An 18,455-nucleotide genomic window follows, 5' to 3' on the forward strand; every position below is an offset into this window, starting at 1 on the left:
TATATTAGTATCATAAATATCAAGAGCTGTCTAGTACATAGTATAGAGACTTACATCCTCCGCGTTAGTCCTGTACCGTCCATTAACCCTAAGGAATTCGCACGCATAATACCCGCAAAGGACCGTTCCTCGCGGTTGCTTGTGACACTGAAGGACATATCATAGAAAAAAGTAGTTATAATTTGCAATTAGTGAAACTATTGGAATACATAAAGTGAGTGGAGTATTACCGGCCAATAGGTACGTACTAGCAGCTTCTCCCGTGTTCGGGTCTGTTCTCCACCCTTGAACTTGTAGTATTGGTATGTACTGTATGGATGTCATACCGTTTCAGAGTAAGGAGGATATTTATTTGTAATACATCCATATACAAATGCAAGAGTCATAATAACTTACTACTGTAAGATTGTTAGAAATTCTTTGTATTGCTTGTGTTTGTAATCGAGAGGATCCAAGACTACCATGGTTCCGTCTTTAGGGTGGATGAGTAAACAGATATAATGATCGCTACATATTAACAACATTATAATTAGTTAGTAACAGCTAAAATAAGACATATGTGTACAAGATAAATGTACCGGACTTACTTAAAATTATAAGCGGCCATGAAGACTCTTATTTTGAAAGTGCAAGAAGGCTCGTCCAATGTACTGTGCGACAGTAATCAATTTCTCCTTGTGCAAGCCCTTCTTGTATTCTGCTATCTCTTTCGGATTCTTGCCCTTCAGCTGGTCTGACCCTGGATCTAGCGTAACGGTATGCTGTGTTTGGCATATCCGAGTTGGATCCAAGAAGCCGATGGGTTCTTTTTTCTTCTTAGCATCCATGTATTGCATCCTACAGAAGAAGTTTGTTAGTAACAATCACATGGAGTTGTATTGTACATATTTTTCATCTAATTAATTAAAACTCGTACTCACATGCACCAAACACCGACATAATTGACGTTCATCTTATCCCGACGATATATGGCGTGGAGATATGAGAAATCTAGCCATACGTAACCTTCTTCGCCGAAACAATCTGCCGGTGATCGAGCTGTTATATTGCCCAAGCCTTTCTTGCTGGCCTCCATGTAGAAGTTATGTAACCTTCTCATCTCCCATGGTGCCTCTTTCAGTGCCCATTCCGGCAAGAGTGCTTTCCCATGTTCGTACTTTTCCGGGCAATCATCGGTTGCGAAGTATGTTGGCCCGGCTAGCACAGAAGCCTTCTGGGGGTCGTCATCTCTGAGCTTGGCACGTTCCTTACCCCCTCTAAAGACGGTTAGCATGAACTTCTCCTTGTTCGCATCTTTGGACTTGGATTCGTGGCTCCTAATCACTCGTGGCACCTCGGGTTCTTTCGCAGGAGAAGGGTCTTCAAATATCTCTGGCTCTGTACCATCCCATTCCAATCCTGGTACTTCATCTTTGTCTGACCCGACTGATGCCACAAATTCCACCTCTGGTTCTGCCACTGTAATCTCTATGGGCACATCCGGCACTTGAATCTCCATGGCTGTCTCCGGCGGTGCAATCTCCATGGCTGTCTCCGGCGGTGCAATCTCCTTGGCTGTCTCCGGCAATGCAATCTCCGGTGGCACTTCCGGCACTGGATTTTCCTTACCAAGTTCTGGATCATCCGCCTTATCAGTCACCTTCCTCTTAGGAGGCCTCGGAGGTTTTCCCAAACCCAGTTTAGGCAACACAGGTTTTTCCCCGGCGTCGGTGCCCAATCCAAAGAATATGTCATTCTTGTGCCAGAGAATTACAAGATCGACCGCATCCCCAAGTACGGATATACCATCTGCAGTCAGGTAGTCAATGTCGTAGGACTCAAACCCTTCGTGGACCACTTGTGGCTGCACCTTGGCATACGCATCGGGTATGAATTGTTCATTGTATGTTCTACCAGGGATAGCAATGGCTGTAGCGGCCTCAAGAATTTTACCGGAGCGTCCAATGGGAACGTGCAATCTGCAGGGTGTATTCTCCTTGAGGTCATCGAAGGGGTAATCTGGCTCAGTTTCTTTGGTTTCGGGGCGAGGCAAAATCATGTGCTTGATGCAGAAATCCATCATTTGCCTTTCAAACTCCGCAGCCCCTTCGTCTCTAAGTTTATCCTTGTACGCTTCACGTTTCTTGTGGGGGTCATTTTTGAACCCTTCCTTCCAACTTATCTTGCTCGACACACCTCGAACCCTTCCCCCATGCTCAGGAGTACCCAGCGCCGTACTTAGCACATCTTTCTCCCTTTTAGGCTTAAAATATACTTTCTTTTGTGAACTGGATAAATTTTCTATTTTATCGGCAACGCTCTGCAGCTCCGGATTTTCAAACGACACTTTTCCCTCATCCGTGATCTTCGGAGTTCTAGCTCTTACCCAGTTCCTTGATCTCTATGTCCACTCCTCCATTGGTACCGGTTGCCCCTTCTTCCTCATTTCCTCCTTCTCTTTTGTCCACTGTTCCACCTTTGGTGCGTATCCCGCGGAGCCTAAGCGATGAGAAAATTTGTTCTTCTTGGCCAACTCTGAATACTTTTGGCTCCTTTTAATTTCTTCCGGGGAGTTCTTCAAGGTCAGAAAGTCGTCCCACTGATTGGGGGTTATGTTGGCATACGTCGAAAACGGTGTGCGTCCCGTCTTCACAAATTTCTTGTTCAAGGTGGTTTTCCAACCACGCCAAGACTTGGCCATTGTTTGCAGTGCACAATTTCTCACCGCTGCCTCTGATCCTTCCGGGAACTGGAATATTTTCTTCAACTCTTTCCATAGGACTTCCTTATCCCCATCCGTTACATGATCCTAGTCCTTGACCGTGATGGAGATCTTCTCCCTTACTATTATGCCACACTGTGAACTGAATTTCGCACGTGTCGTCTTAGGGGCGAGCGGCTCTCCTTTAGGCAAAACATGGGTAACAACATGGAACCCTTCATCCTTTCTATTTACGCTTCTCTCACCCTTCCTTCTCTTCGCCTTTGCTGACCGTTCGCTTTTCTGTGTGCCGGTTGTGTTTGCCGGTACGTCCTCGTCTTTCGAAGTAACTTTTTTCTTCGGCTGCCATTTTGATCGTCGTGGCGCCGTTTCCTACGAGAAGGTATGCATGAAAGTTTCGAATTAGCTCGGGCTAATAGCTATCACTGTGAACATTTTACATATTAAGTTTACTTACCCCTTCTTTAGGGGGAATGTAGTCCTTGTCGCCTTCTTCACCGTCGCCCTTTTTCCTTCTCTTCGGGCTTGGGCTTGGACAAGGATCGCTTGGTGACGAGTACTCCTCGTCTTCGTCACCTACGTCGCTGTCGGAACTACCATCCGGTGGGACCGTTGGTTCCGGAGCAACCACAACAGCAAGGGACTGCTCCTGCTCCCCTAAACCCTTCTCTTCAGTCCCTTTAGTACTATCGGCCATCGTTTCAAACCTCTAATATAAAAAAAAAGTGTTATCGTCAACATTTTAAATTACTCAAATTAGTACAAACTAATTAGTACAAAAATAAACTGTGTATTAACAATATGTCGTATGAACAAATATAAATGCGAAGAGATTTCCAAATTTAACTAGCACTTACTATTATGCTAAATTAATTAGTACAAACAAATTTAAATAGCGAAAATAATGACTACTTACTATTATGCTAAATTAATTACTACAAACAAATTTGTACAAAATTTGATATGTTATTATCAAGTAGTGCACTAATTCACTTCCTTATTTCATCGACATGTTGACTAAAAAAATGGAAAAGGCAAACATATCCTCCACATTTTTTTAAAAAAATTGTTAACATACCCTCCAACATGTTATTTAAAAAATTTGACAAATTCACATATCCTGCAAAATTGAACATACCCTCCCAATTTCATTAACATGTCACCCACATTCCCAAATTCACATTCACAATCAACATATAACCCCTCATTCACATATCACCCACCCCTCACACCCACATGCACACACATATATACCCCCTCACACCCACATGCACACACATATAAAAGGAAACACCCACATGCACGCACGTCCGTGTTGGACGAACGGCCGACGACGAGCTTCAGTCGTGGACGACGAAGGAAGGGCCGGCGACGAGGTTCGGCCGTGGACGACGAACGGCCTACGACGAGGTTCGGCCGTGGACGACGACTGGCCGAAGACGTCGTTCACGGCCGAGGACGTATTCGCTCGTGGACGACGATCGGCCGATGAAGCCGTTCGGCCGCGAGCGGAGGGGTGGGCGACGGTGGTGGAGGGGCCGACGGCCGTCGCCGATGGAAGGGCCGGCGACAGCGGTGGAGGGGCCGGCGGCGGCCGTGCGCGCGGTGGAGGGGTGCCGGCGGTGGCCGTGCGCGCGGTGGAGGGGCCAGCGGCGGTGGAGGAGCCGGTGGCGGAGGAGAGCGCGCTCGACGGCGGCGGTGGATGAGCCGGCGGTGGTGGATGAGCTCGACGGTGGCGGTGGTGGTGGATGAGCCGGCGGCGGAGGAGAGATCGACGGGGCTGCCTCGGTGGAGCGTGGTGGACGACGACGGTCGGCTGCGGCGGAGGACGACGGTCGGAGAGCGAAGGTCGTAGGCGGGGCGGCGGCGGAGGACGGCGGAGGCGTGCGGCGGTGAAAAATTTCGGCAGCCTGACGGCGCCAAATTTTCTAGGGTTCCCGCCTGGACTTAGAAATTTTGGCGCCGCGGGCTTGCCCTTATATAGGGCAAAGATCTTCGCAGGCGAGCGGTCCGCCTGCGAAGATAATCTTCGCAAGCGGGCCATCCGCCTGCGAAGATAGTAAAAGAGATCTTCGCAGGCGGGCCGTCCGCCTGCGAAGATCTTTTCAACAAACTGGTAATTGCACATAAAAATATTTACACTTTTCAAATATTACTAACTTTAAATTTTTTTTAACTAAATTTTCACAATTCAAATGGTAATTGCACATAAAAATTAGTACTTAGAAATTAATATGCAAAATGTTGAGTACAATTGTTCGTCAATTTGCGATACGATCACACATCACCTTACATACAATCATTACCCTTTAACATTTTTGCCCACACCGTCCGTGCGCATGTAAGGCTTCACGGTCTTCTGAGTAGATGTCTTGACATTCTTAATCTTCTGTACAAACTGACTATAAAGTGGCATACTATCGTATTGGTTGTAATCTTCGACATCTTCAACCCCATCCACTCCCAATATCTTTTGTTTCCCTGGTAGCACTATATCTTTCTTCAAATTTGAAGGGTCTTTCACATAAAACACTTGTGCCACGCGATTGGAGAGTACCCAAGGATCATCCTTGTGACCCACTCTCGCAAGGTCAACAACAGTAAGACCGAACTTATCAACATTTACCCCGTTCGGGTATTTTACCCACTGGCACTTAAATATGGGGAATTGCATTGTGTGCCCATAGTCAATTTCCCATATTTCTTCAATAAACCCGAAGTATGATTGTTTTTCCCCGGCTTCATCAATTGCCTCCACACGGACACCGCTGTTTTGCGTACAGGTCTTATTATCTCGGGCTCTTGTGCTAAACGAAAATCCATTAATGTCATATCCCTGCCAAGAATTTACTGTAGTTGATGGACCACAAGCCAACCGCTTCATAGTTATTTAATCGGTAGTTTCTCCCTCAGGTAAGTCTAGGTCTCGCAACCAATCTATGAAGAGACGCTTGTGTTCTTTCATTATCCACTCGGTGGAGCGACCCTTATTGTTAGCTCGGATTAGTTCGATATGTTGATCGATGTATGGCTCGACGATAGCAAACTGATGAAGCACGCTGAAGTGAGCTTCTTGGAATGATTTGTGATCATGGGTGACGAATCTCTTCTTTCCTATCGTTCCCCTGCCACTCAATCTGCCCTCATGTCGGGGCACAGGTACTTGCATATCCATCCTTGAGATAATCAATACAGCACTCGACAACCTCTTCAGTACTATAACCCTCAACCATTGATCCCTCTGGATGTGCACGATTTCGGACGTAACCCTTCAGAACAGCCATGTAACGCTCGTATGACCACATTTGATGGAGGTACAATGGGCCAAACGCAACCATCTGCGGCACAATGTGAACAATGAGGTGCTCCATCATATCAAAAAATGATGGAGGGAAACACATCTCAAGTTGGCACTGGGTCTCATGTGCGAATGTACGGAGATTTCCTAACTCTTCGAGACTAATGACCTTCTGTGACACTGCGTTGAAAAAGTAGCACAACCTTGTGATAGCAACCTTTAAATGCTCCGGTTTTATGGCTCTTATTGCAATTGCAAGAAACAAAGTGAGCAAGACATGGCATTCGTGTGAATTATAACCAGATACCGACAAATCTTTCATTGAAACTAGTCGACTGATGTTTGATGAGAAACCTATGGGCACTCTGACATTACGGAGTGAGTTACAAAATGACTTCTTCTCCTCAGGTGTCAGTGTGAAACAGTCTGGTGGAAGATATACTTTGCCATTCTTTTCTCCTTCTTGAGGGTGTAACTCTTCCCTGATTCCCATCTCGACTAGGTCCATCCTTGATTGCAGACCATCTTTAGTCTTCTTCGGCATGTCCAATAATGTTCCAACTATGTTGTCAAACACATTCTTCTCTAGATGCATGACGTCTATGGCATGCCGAACCTCCAGATCTTTCCAGTACGGGAGGTACTTAAAAAATATGGAATGCTTCTTGAATGGGGGAGGGAGTTTATCATCTGGCTTCGAACTGTCATCTTGCTTCTTACTATCCCCTCCCTTTGTATTCTTCTCGGGTTTCTTGCGCTTTGTCCCCTTTGATGGTTTCTTAGTCATTTTTCCAAACTCGCAAACAATTTTCTCTGTCATTGCACACACATTTTCTCCCGATGTAGGTTTTGGTGCAGGATCAGTCTCTTCAGTACCATCGAACTCCGCCTTCATCTTACGGTACTTGTGATTTGTGCGTAGGAACTGCCGGTGCCGCATGTACACAAGCTTGTTGGAACCCGGGAGATACCTATAGTACGTTCCATTCAAGCAGATCACACATCCTGTTTTACCTTTAATTTGACCTGAAACTGAAAACATTGCTGGATAATCGTTAATGGTCACGAAGATGATTGCCTTCACTGTGAAGTATTCCCTTAAGTACTCGTCCCACACTTTCAATCCCTCTTTCCATAAATCGGCCATATCTTCCAACAATGGTTCAAGAAATACGTCTATATCAATACCAGGTTGACGGGGTCCCTGTATGAGGATACAGAGTAGTACATATTTTCGCTTTTGACAAAGCCAGGTAGGAAGATTATACATGGCGAGAAGCACTGGCCAAGTACTATGTGAACTGCTCATGTCTCCAAAAGGATTAACTCCATCAGTACTCAGGGCAAATCTAATGTTTCGTGGGTCTTTAGCAAATTCTCTATACTGCGCATCAAAGTTTATCCATTGACGAGCATCTGCCGGGTGTCGAATCATCCCATCCTTCTTGCGTCCTTCTTTATGCCAGCGCATTAGTTTCGCATCTCGCGGGTTTGAGTATATTCGTGTAATGCGGTCTTTCACAGGAAGGTACCACATCACAAGCTGCGGGATTTTTCTCTGTCGTCCCTCAGTTGCTTCAGAGGGTTCTAGGCTAGTATTGCTATTCGACTTGTACCGGCTTGCACCGCATGTTGGACATTCATCCAAAGAAACGTACTCTTTCTTGTACAGTATGCAGTGATTTACGCACGCATCAATCTTTTCCACACCAAGTGAAAGGGGGCATATGAGTTTCTTTGCTTGATATGTGTTGGATGGTAGTGAGTTAGGCCTCGGTAGCATTTTCTGCAGGAGTTCTAAAAGACTGTCGAAACTGGTATCAGACCATCCATGTCTCGTCTTTAACCTCATAAGTTCAAGAACTGACCGGAGTGTTGTGAAATCACTGTCACAGCCCTTCGACTCATCGTACAAAACTTCCTTTGCTGCCTTCTGTAAAGCTTGAAAGTTATTTAGCCCTCTGGCCGACCCCATCAGCACCTCGGGTTCTGCATGACGTAACATTTCCTCTAGGTCGATTTTGTCCTCAACAGAACCATCGTCATGCACCATGTCTTCAACTTGTGTCGGAACTACATTTTCAGGCTCGTCCACTTGTTCTTCGCCATTATGTGTCCATATTTCATACTTGTCCATAAATCCACGAGTTACTAAGTGCTCCTTCACTTTAAAAGCATCGTCAAAGTCCCAGGCTATTTCATTCTTACAGTCAGCACACGGACAAATCATCTTCCTCATATTGTTCTTCTCAGCGTGAACCTTGGCAATACCAATAAATTTAGCCACTTCGTTTCTATATGGAGACAAAAACCTCGGCCAATGATATATCCATTCCCAACTTTCCATATCTCTAAAAAATTACACGTAAAATATTTGCACAATTAATACCAAATTTGTAGGGTTTATTGAAAAAACTTATAACTATTCAAAACTAATTAACTAAAGGTTAAGTGTAAAGTAATAAAAAATCATAGTTTATTTCATTTTTCTTACACAGACATGCCAAATTAGCACATTAGGAAAATCTAACAAAATCAATCCATCGGCATATTACAAAATACTATAACTATTTTTTGATTGCACTGAATAAATAGACATTTAAAATTTTTTTCTCTCTCTATACATGACAAGAGCTAGATCTGATCTAGAACTAGGTGGTGGATATGATAGCAAAAAATTAAAAAAACGAGAATTTATGTTACCACATTAAACCACTACAACAAGAGGCATCAAGTATTACACATACATCTAACATAAACATATGGCAAGAAATAAAATTAAAAAACATGGAGCTCTCTTCCTTCAAAATTTTGGATGCATAAATCCATCACAAATTAAGGTCTAAAAGCTTAAAAAAATGCATACCTAGTGTGGAAATGAGTAGATCTAAGTACCGTAGAAAAATCCCCCGAAGATTTGAAGTTCAAAACCTCCCCCCCTATATTTAAGTCACTTTAGGAGAGAGAAACGTCGGGGAGAATGAACAGGGCTCGGGGAGGAAGAAGACTATATAGGGGCATCTTTGCAGGCGGGCCATATAAGCGTCGCCTGCGAAGATTGATCTTTGTAGGCGTGCCATATAAGCGTCGCCTGCGAAGATTGATCTTTGCAGGCGCACGACGTCTGCCGCTTGCGAAGATCGATCTTCGCAGGCGACGCTTATATGCACCGCCTGTAAAGATCAATCTTCGCAGGCGGACCGCCCCCTCCACCCCGGGTACCATTTTTGCCGGTGGGGTTTTGGCTCCGAATTACATGCCCGCCTGCGAAAATTTATCCCCTATTACGCCGAAAATGAGATTTCTAGCAGTGTACGTGGCTGTGTCGTCCAACGCATATATGCACCTGCATATGCCATACCGTGGCCGTGCAGTGCAGTGGCGTCTACTACCTTTTGATTTGGCACTTTGGTACGTATACAAAGCGTGGTAACGCACAGGCACGCCAGGAGAGGAGTGGGGGACAGGGCCGGATCGTGTGTTAAGGATCAAGCTATCACTTTGCTAGTACTTCTACGTACTGATGACTACTCCGTCGCGCGAGTACGCTGGCAAATCTCATGGCGCGCGTACGTGGATCGGTCGATCGAGCGTTGATCGATCAGGTGGACCGCACGATCCGGTCAGTTCGTCCATCGATCAGTGTACGTACACGTAGGTGCGCATATCAATCCACGACGATATACGCTACCCCTCCGTTTCAAAATATAACAACTTTGTTCTGGATGAGACACATACTAGTACAACGAATCTAGACAGGATATGCATAGATTCGTTGTACTAGGATGTGTCCCATCAGGTTGCTATATTTTAGAATGGAGGGAGTACTACATTAATATAGTATATTTAGGCTCTGTTCTGCTGCCCTTATTTCTACTGTGTTGCAGCCAACAACCACAGTGTTTTCTTTATACAGCTACAGTAGCACAACTGATAAACATAGCAGCTGAACAGTCCCTTAGGTTTTTGGCACGCAAAACAAAGCAATATACTAATATAAAATTAATTAAATATTAGCTTAAACAACTTGAAAATAGATTAATATAATCTTTAAAAGCAAATCTTATATTTTTTTAAAAAAATATATTGTTTAGTAGTTTAGGAAACCTATTAAGTTGAGAATACTTAGGAACATACTACCTTATATGGATAAATTGTACTTCCTCCGTTTCATATTATAATTCGTTTGATATTTTTGTTAGTCAAAGTTCTATAGCTTTGATCAAGTTTAAAGAAAAAAATTAACACTAACTACGACACCAAATTAGTTTCATTAAATTTAACATTAAAAATATTTTGGTACAAAGTTTATTTTGTATTGCAAATGTTTTATTTTGTATTGCAAATGTTACTATATTTTGCTACAAATTTGATCAAACTTTAAAAAATTTAACTAAGAAAAAAGTCAAACGATATATAATATGAAACAGATACAGAGGGAGCGAAGTACAGTAGTAGTATGTGGTACTAGGCCCTGTTTGGGGGAGATTGTCCCAGCTGCAGCTTTTCCCAAAAGCTGCTTCTGCTAGAAGCTGCCCCAAACAGTCTACAACTTTTGAGAATCTGTAGTTACAGATTCTGAAAAATGAACTAAAAAGCTAGAAGCTGGAGAAGCTGGGTTTCAGAGCTTTTCCAGATTCTCAGAAGCTGGCTACCAAACAGCTGTTTCTCAGAATCTAAAGCTCCTCTAACAGGTGGTACGGTATGAAGAAAAAAAGAGAAAATAATGAAGTATCAATTAAACAAGGGTGTAGCTATATTTATGGTGCCATATTTTTTATCAAAAAATAGTCGGCATGTATTTACATTGTAAGTCCCTAAATTACATATGTAATTTTAATGTATTTACAATGTAAGTCTTAAAATTACATATGTAAGTACTAAAATTACATATGTAAATTCGAAAATTACATACTAATTATATATGTAAGTGGGATGTAAATGAGGTGTAACTACTATGTAAGTGGCTAAAAAAAATCAACTCTAACATATGGCGCCATATTTCTAGCAACTCCGTTAAACAATTGAGGTCTTCGCAAAGTGGCTCGGCGCATACATGCAATGTGGCCGGCACGCCGCTGCTTTATTGCCATTATTGGCCCCTAAAGAAATGCGTGTGCCGTGTGGTACGTGTGCATATGCTTGTGATGGCCGACCATATAAGAGTGTCTCTGCCTTTTGATCTCGTTGAGACTCGAGGCTACACGCATAAAAAATGACATATACTACATGCTTATTACCCTGTAAGGGTCAACGAGATTGACCCTTTGTTTTAATTAAAGGAGTATATTTGTGAACTTATTAATCAAGTTGACTTTTTTTCTCTAGAACACAATATAAATGTAAACGCTCACAACGTACATATACTTACTCCTGTGAGCAACTCTGAAAGACTGAGTACTCCTGCCGGACTGATAATACTTGTTGTTTTGGACAAGTGTGAGTTCAAACTTTAAAATCTTTAATTATAAATAATTTCTAAAATATTTATCTTTGAAATATGGTGACAATATGTATAGATTAGTTTAGAAAATACTTCAACAAAATCATATATTTGTAACACTTTTATTCATATTATAATAAAAATAGTGGTCAAATTTAGTTTTATAAGACATTGTCCTTGTCCAAAACGACAAATATTATTAACCCGGAGGAAGTACGTATTAAGAATACAGAAGTCATCACGGATGTATCGTTGTTAATATATACGCCGTTTACAATGAATAAATAATTAGCCATAAATGTGAACACTCATATCGAGTCTACGATTTAAATTTGGATAGGTTCTGGTTTCCCCACAAACCTAATAAACAGTAAATAGTTAAGTTATACCCTCACTTCGTAACTGAGACACGAAGTACAATAAATACATTGTAGTAAAATATATTTTGTTCCAGCTTAATTAGTTTAGACTATGCATTACATACGTCGGTTCAGGTGTCATTTTGCAGTTGGTTTAGTAATTGCAAGATACGGAGTAGTTGGTTTGGTTGTCCATGCATATGCATATTCACGGAGGTCAATTTGTTTAGCAGGAGGACCATGCATATAACACACCTAATTTTATTTTATATGCAAAAGTCTAGAAATAGACCCTCACGATATATATATATATATATATATATATATATTCTTCTAAACCGAGCAGTTACGTTTTAGCCTACATGATTGTTGATTGTTGGTGTGTACGTACGGACGTGACGTCACTGGCGCATATGCATGCAACCAAATCGTGATCACCGGCTGCCGGCCCATGGTTAAGTTTGCTCGATCATTCATGCCTTCATGGTACTAATAATACTATATATATATGGCCCTAGTCTCTCGTTCCTGGAAGGGTCACATGCGTACGTGCGTGTAGATTGAGCCGGCTAGCTTAAAAGCTAGCGAGTGATCGATCTTCTCGCTCTCTCGTTGCCTATATATATATCAGTGTAATATTATTGTACCCGACCCATAACGGGATGACATCGTGTAGCAACTTCTACAGTGCTATCAGCTACTTTAGGTTGTGTTCATAGCACGGGGATCAACCAAAAAAAGGCAGTGCGGGGCCCAATCAATCTATAATTAACTCACGCCCGCCTAATATATATTCCCTCCGTAGTCATAAAGGAAATCGTTTAAGACATCGACACGGTCTTCAAAATACAACTTTGACTTGTTGTTTCTATAAAAATATTTATTGAAAAGTGATATATGTATATTTTTATAAAAGTATTTTTCAAGACAAATCTATTCATATAATTTTTACATTTTTAAGCTCAACAACTTGAGAGTTATTCATGATTTATATTCTCAAAGTTTGACTTAAACATTGTCCTAAACGACTTCCTTTACGAGTACGGAGGGAGTATACACTCTCTCTGTCCCAGGGCGAAGACAGGAGTAGAACAGCTAGAGCTACAACGCTACTCCTGAATCTAAATATCCATTAGAATTATACTTTAAAACTTCAAAAAATAGAGAATTAATAGCCAAGTTACGTACTAAATTACATTAGTTGAGTCTAGGATTAGAAGAATTCTGATTCTGCCACTGCCTATATCTCAGAATAGCCATTTATAGCCATCCTAAGAAAAAAATAGTAGCGAGAAAAAAAATAAATTATCTTATTAATAAGAAAGTAGTATTATTAGGAGATACGTATGTAGTCAATGAGTAATGAAAGGATACTATTTCTTCGAGAGTATAGGTAAGATAAATAAAAGTGAAATATTAGAAATCAGCTTATTTTTGACGTCAAATTAAAGGAGTAGCTAGTACAATGATACTTGGTTTCATTCAACACTACTACTATTAAAGTATAAATTAGAAAGAAAGCCCGCACAAATGCGCGGGCATCTTATTTATTGTTTTATAAAAATAATAATTAAAAAGGTCACATCTCACTATTTCTACACCCTAAAATAAACCATAGATAATGTCTTCTAGATTAAAAAAGAAATCACTTTGTTCCGATTACATATAAACTTTCCTATTGTCACTGCAATTCATTATTATTGTTTAAAAGTTGAGTATCTAGATAAAATTTCATACATACTAATTAAATAAATTTAATATAACACTAAACCGCCTCATGGCAACTTGATAGCTTGATAGCGTTTGTAAGAAATTTAATGAACTTTTAGTATAATAGATTCTATAAAAACTTATTGTAAAAATTTAAAAGAAGCATGATGAACAAGCTAGTTCAGCCCCTGCTCTCTGATTTCCTGGTTCCGGCCGCCAACGCATCTTAGCGTACTAGTCAGCTACCGAGAAATACTACCTTCGTTTTTAATAAATGACACTGTTTTTTATCACTCGTCTTATTCATTTTTTTACATAATTATAATTTATTTTGTTGTGAGATGTTTTATCATTTAAAATACTATAAATATGTTTTATATCTTATATATTTACATATATTTTTTAAATAAGATGGGTGACTAAATATATGTTAAATAGTCGACAACGTCATCTATTAAAAAATAAAGGGCAGGTACAGAAAATACATTCCTTTCCATCCACTTTGGGTTTCACGGCACCGGTGCTTTTCGATCACACTACTCACAACACAAGCAGTCGCGCTTAGAACAGTTCAAAGGCAGGCCCAGACATGGAGACGGGCCAACCGGCCAGTGGAGTGGGCTACGGCCCAAACGTTCTCCAGGAGTAGTTTCCTAGCCCAAAATCATCGTACGAAAACGACGGGCTGGTTCTTCATCGCCTCGGACTCTGTACGTACTCCATATAGGATCGCGTTGCGGTTTGACTCGGCAACCGTATGCTCGTTTCCTTCCTAGTTCCTACTAAAAGTCTCCAGCAACTTGGAAGTTGGTGGTGGCCCAACCGTTGGGCCGGTCCAAAACATCAAACGGGAGCTCAAAACTAACAAGATACTGACATCTTGTCGGCTGCAGGCTACTGTACTACGAACCGAAAAGCAAATTGCAAACGATGAACGTGGCGATGCTGTATATATGCGGCTACTTGAGAAGCCGGGGTGTGAAACAACTGAAAAGTCTAGCTGAATCTGTGGTGCGTGCTTGCGCGCGGTGAGACGAAATTTATATGCATTTCAAGCAGGCCACTAGGGGCGCGAGATTTGTTTCTACTGTATAATAAATGAAACCCGTGTATTGCTACGGGAGTTTTATGTGATATTAGTAGAAATAGCATGTAAGATAGCTATATTTTGTATAATTTTCATGTCTGATCGATTATTGAAAAAAAACCATAAACAATTAAAGTGATGCGGTTTTCAACAATGTAAGTCATATATGGATTGATCGTTTAAAGCAAAACTAAGATGATGTGGCTCAATTAGAGAAGGAAAAAAAGATTGTAATATAGATTAATCATCTAAAGACAAAACTAACATGGTATGACTTTATAAGAGCGGAAATCACCAACAATGCCGTCTAGCCCCACTATATTAGCCTCATTCGACACCTGGATTCTTATCGTCCCGATACCAAGTGGTGGTGAGGTACCCCTGTCCCATTGGTTTTCTCTATTTTCGGTGGATCACACTGCTAAGATACCCCCATCATCAACGCAGGCTTGTCGTCCTTCTCCATCCTCGCAGCTTCGGCATTGCAATAGACGTCTCACAACCCATCCGTATCAACCACCCTATCGCCAATCTTCACCATCCTGGCGATCCCTCTAAAACCACCCTCGTCTGTTCCTACCCCCTCTTACCGTCTCCACTCTCTAACCCAGAACCCTAATCCGTAGGTCCTCAGCCAGAGTTAAGGGGTCACCGTCACTGAGTCTTGCCATCACTATCGTTGGTCAGTCTGCCATCTCCATCACTCTCCTCTCCTCCTGCCTCCCTCTTGTAAAGGTGGAGGACAACGGGCAGGTCATTGGATTTTGATCCAACAAAATTCATAAGTCGACTTAAATTTAGAGAAGTTTCACCCGACTCATAGAAAGCAAAGGTGTTTTTCGTTGATTAAAAGTTGTTGATGCAATATAGTATACTCCCTCTATTTTTATGTTGTAACTTAATTTTGAGTTGTCGTAAATATTAAGGAGGGCATGAAATCAAGAGAGATAAGCAAAGTTTGCTACCTACTCCCTTCATCCTAGTTTGGTCATCCTTTAAGGAAAAGGCATCAAGACCAAAAACATGAAAACATCTTGGTGTCCAACATAAATTAATTATCATCAATCAAGGTACTCCGTCACTTCTTGTCTAACAGAAATTAATTCATACTTTAAATGCGCATATACTCTTTGTACAAATAAACAAAGAAACACTTTGTTATATGATGTCATTTTAAGAAAACCTCAACAAGCTTAGGTGATGATCAACTTGGGATGGAGAAAGTATATATAAACACGTTGGAAACAGATACAGTAGTGAAACATATTGTATGGTGTATTTCAACAGAGACTATGCAATAAACAAGGGCAAATAAGAAAATGACCCAATAAAGTATACATGCAAGCCTTATGTTTCAAACAAGATGAAGAAAACCTTGTGCCATACATAGTACACAAACGGACAGATCCCATCCGATGGCGAAGTATATATTGAGGCATCTAAGGAATATATATATCCAAGTCGTTGGACGTCTCTTAGGCATCTCAGAAATTAATCCCTGGCGGATGATGCATGCATATGGACATTCAACGGGGTTCAAAGTCTAGTCTCTCCATCGTCGCCATGGAAGACCACCATAAATGTCAATATGCACGTGCGCAGTGCGCTAATCCATGTCAGACGCACGTGCGCTAATCACCACGGAAGAACCGTCCTTGCCGATCCCTATAAATTTGCCGCCACAATCCTCGCTCGTCTCTCCTCAACGCGCTCCGGCCAGGCACCGCTGACAGCCCGGCTCCAAACTCCGGCACCTCCGATCGATCCTGCAGGCAATCTAACCAATTAACTTGGCCAAAATCGAGATCATCATGATGTGGAGGAGGAAGAGCAGCAGCAGTGGCGGCGTGTCACCCGCCGGCGCCTCGCCGCGCCACGGCGGCGACGACAACGACGAATGCAATGTCTTTCCGAGAGGGTACGTACCGATAGTCGCCGGCAGCGGCGACGGGGAGCGCGTGCTGGTGCCGGTTAGTCTACTCGGGGACCCGTGCATCGCGGAGCTTCTGGACATGGCGGTGCAGCAGTACGGGTACGGCCAGCCGGGCGTGCTGCGGGTGCCCTGCGACGGCGAGCGTCTACGGCGAGTCGTGGAGGGCGCGCTGCGGAAGGGCGGTGGCCAGTCAGCATGAGATCGGACATGTCTGTGTGGTGTATTCCCTCCATCCCATAAAAACCAATCTAAGATAGGATATGGCATTTTCTAGTATAATAAATTTAGACATAGTCATATCTAAATTTATTTGTTGTACTAGAAAACGTCACAGCTCCAGGGAGTAGCTAGCTAGGGAGATGTGCAAGTACGTCTGGAGTCTGTTTATTCTTTGATTTTATTTTCTAGATTCTTAGCAAAATTATACATATAGCAATTCTTTGATTATTCTTTTGTGGAAACAGCAGATTTCGCTGAAATTTGTCTACGATGTTTGGTTCCAAGAAGAACATATATATAGTCCAGTCTAACCAATGACCTAGGGTGGCAGCAGCGGCCCTAGGGTCTGCGTCGGCCCGGTATGGCGGCGACTCCCGTCGGCGCTGGCGGCCCTAGTGGTAGCAGCGGGCGCAAGGCCCTCGGCGAGGAGCAGACGGAGGTCGACACCGGTGGCGGTGGCTGCCGTAGGGCAGCGGCGGCCTGAAATGACGGCGACCTGAGCATCGGTGCAAGGCCCTCGGTAAGGAGCAATTGGAGGTCGACCCCTTCAGTGGCGGCAGCCCTAGGGGCAGTGGCGAGCTGAGAGTCTAGAAGGTGGAAGAGCATCCATGTCGACGCCTGCAACATTTTAGGTGTGGAGGCCTAGGATTCGGCAAAGTGGAAGTCGATCCCGTCGGCTAGTTCCGACGATTGACGATGGATGAAAGTGGGCTAACTGGCGGCGCGTGGCGTCAGCTCACCTGAAATGGATGAAGATGGCATCATTGGAAGTTCGCAGCGACGACGTACTAGGGGCGGCGGCGTCTAGACGAATTCCACTCATCAAATCTGGCCGTTTCAGGAGAGTATGTCAGGATGCAGAGAAGCAGTGGTGTGTCGAGGTCGTTTTGTTTTTCTTTTCTTTTTTGGTTGTGTGTTATCCTCCTTATTGAGATGTGAGTCTAAGTGCTCTTGTATCCCTTTGGCTATGTATATCCTTCATGGATATAGAGGCCGGATTTATGAAAATCCATTATCCAAAAAAAGTCTAACCAATGACCATGTTCTTTTATGCTTTGGAAGCATGTTTGAATTCTGAGTACCTTTTGCCGTATTACCGAGTGTTTTTGACACGTGGTAGCTTCGCGTTCCCTTGTAGTGAAAGAATATGGCTTCACGTTTTCCGAGAAGAGCCTGAGACAAAAGGCATGTTTGGGCCTTAGCCCGGGCCCGGGGCCCCCAGATGCTTGTGCCTTGTTCCTCGGTGGTCACCGTACTCGGGGCAGCTGTGCGCCCGGAGCACGCCGCGTGCCTTGGCTGCCCAACCCAAGGCACCCATGATCGCTCCCATTGCTGATCATAGGTTTACTTATTGGTTTGGACAAGCTTCTTGAAGAAGTCGATGACAAAGGATTTCCTCGTGAACATTGCTTGAAGGATATGCTGTATCTTCAACACACTGAAGATATAGATCTTGTTGGTCTCAACTCTCCTCTTGAAACCTTGAAAATTAATGTAGATATGAAGATGTAGATTTTGTATGTCTCGTGTAGCGCCCGTTTCGTCGTGGCGCCTAGCTGGAAAATCTAAATTCTAAAAACCCTAATTGCGAAAATTGTTTCTTCGCTTGCAGTCAGTCTCCGTGCCATTCCGGATCTCAAATCCCCGATCTATCGTCAAATTCAAATCCCGAATCCAAATCCTTCCCAATTCATTTCCTCCGCAA

This window comes from Oryza sativa, chromosome 3 (genome assembly GCF_034140825.1).
Source record: "Oryza sativa Japonica Group chromosome 3, ASM3414082v1".
Taxonomy (NCBI): Eukaryota; Viridiplantae; Streptophyta; class Magnoliopsida; order Poales; family Poaceae; genus Oryza; species Oryza sativa.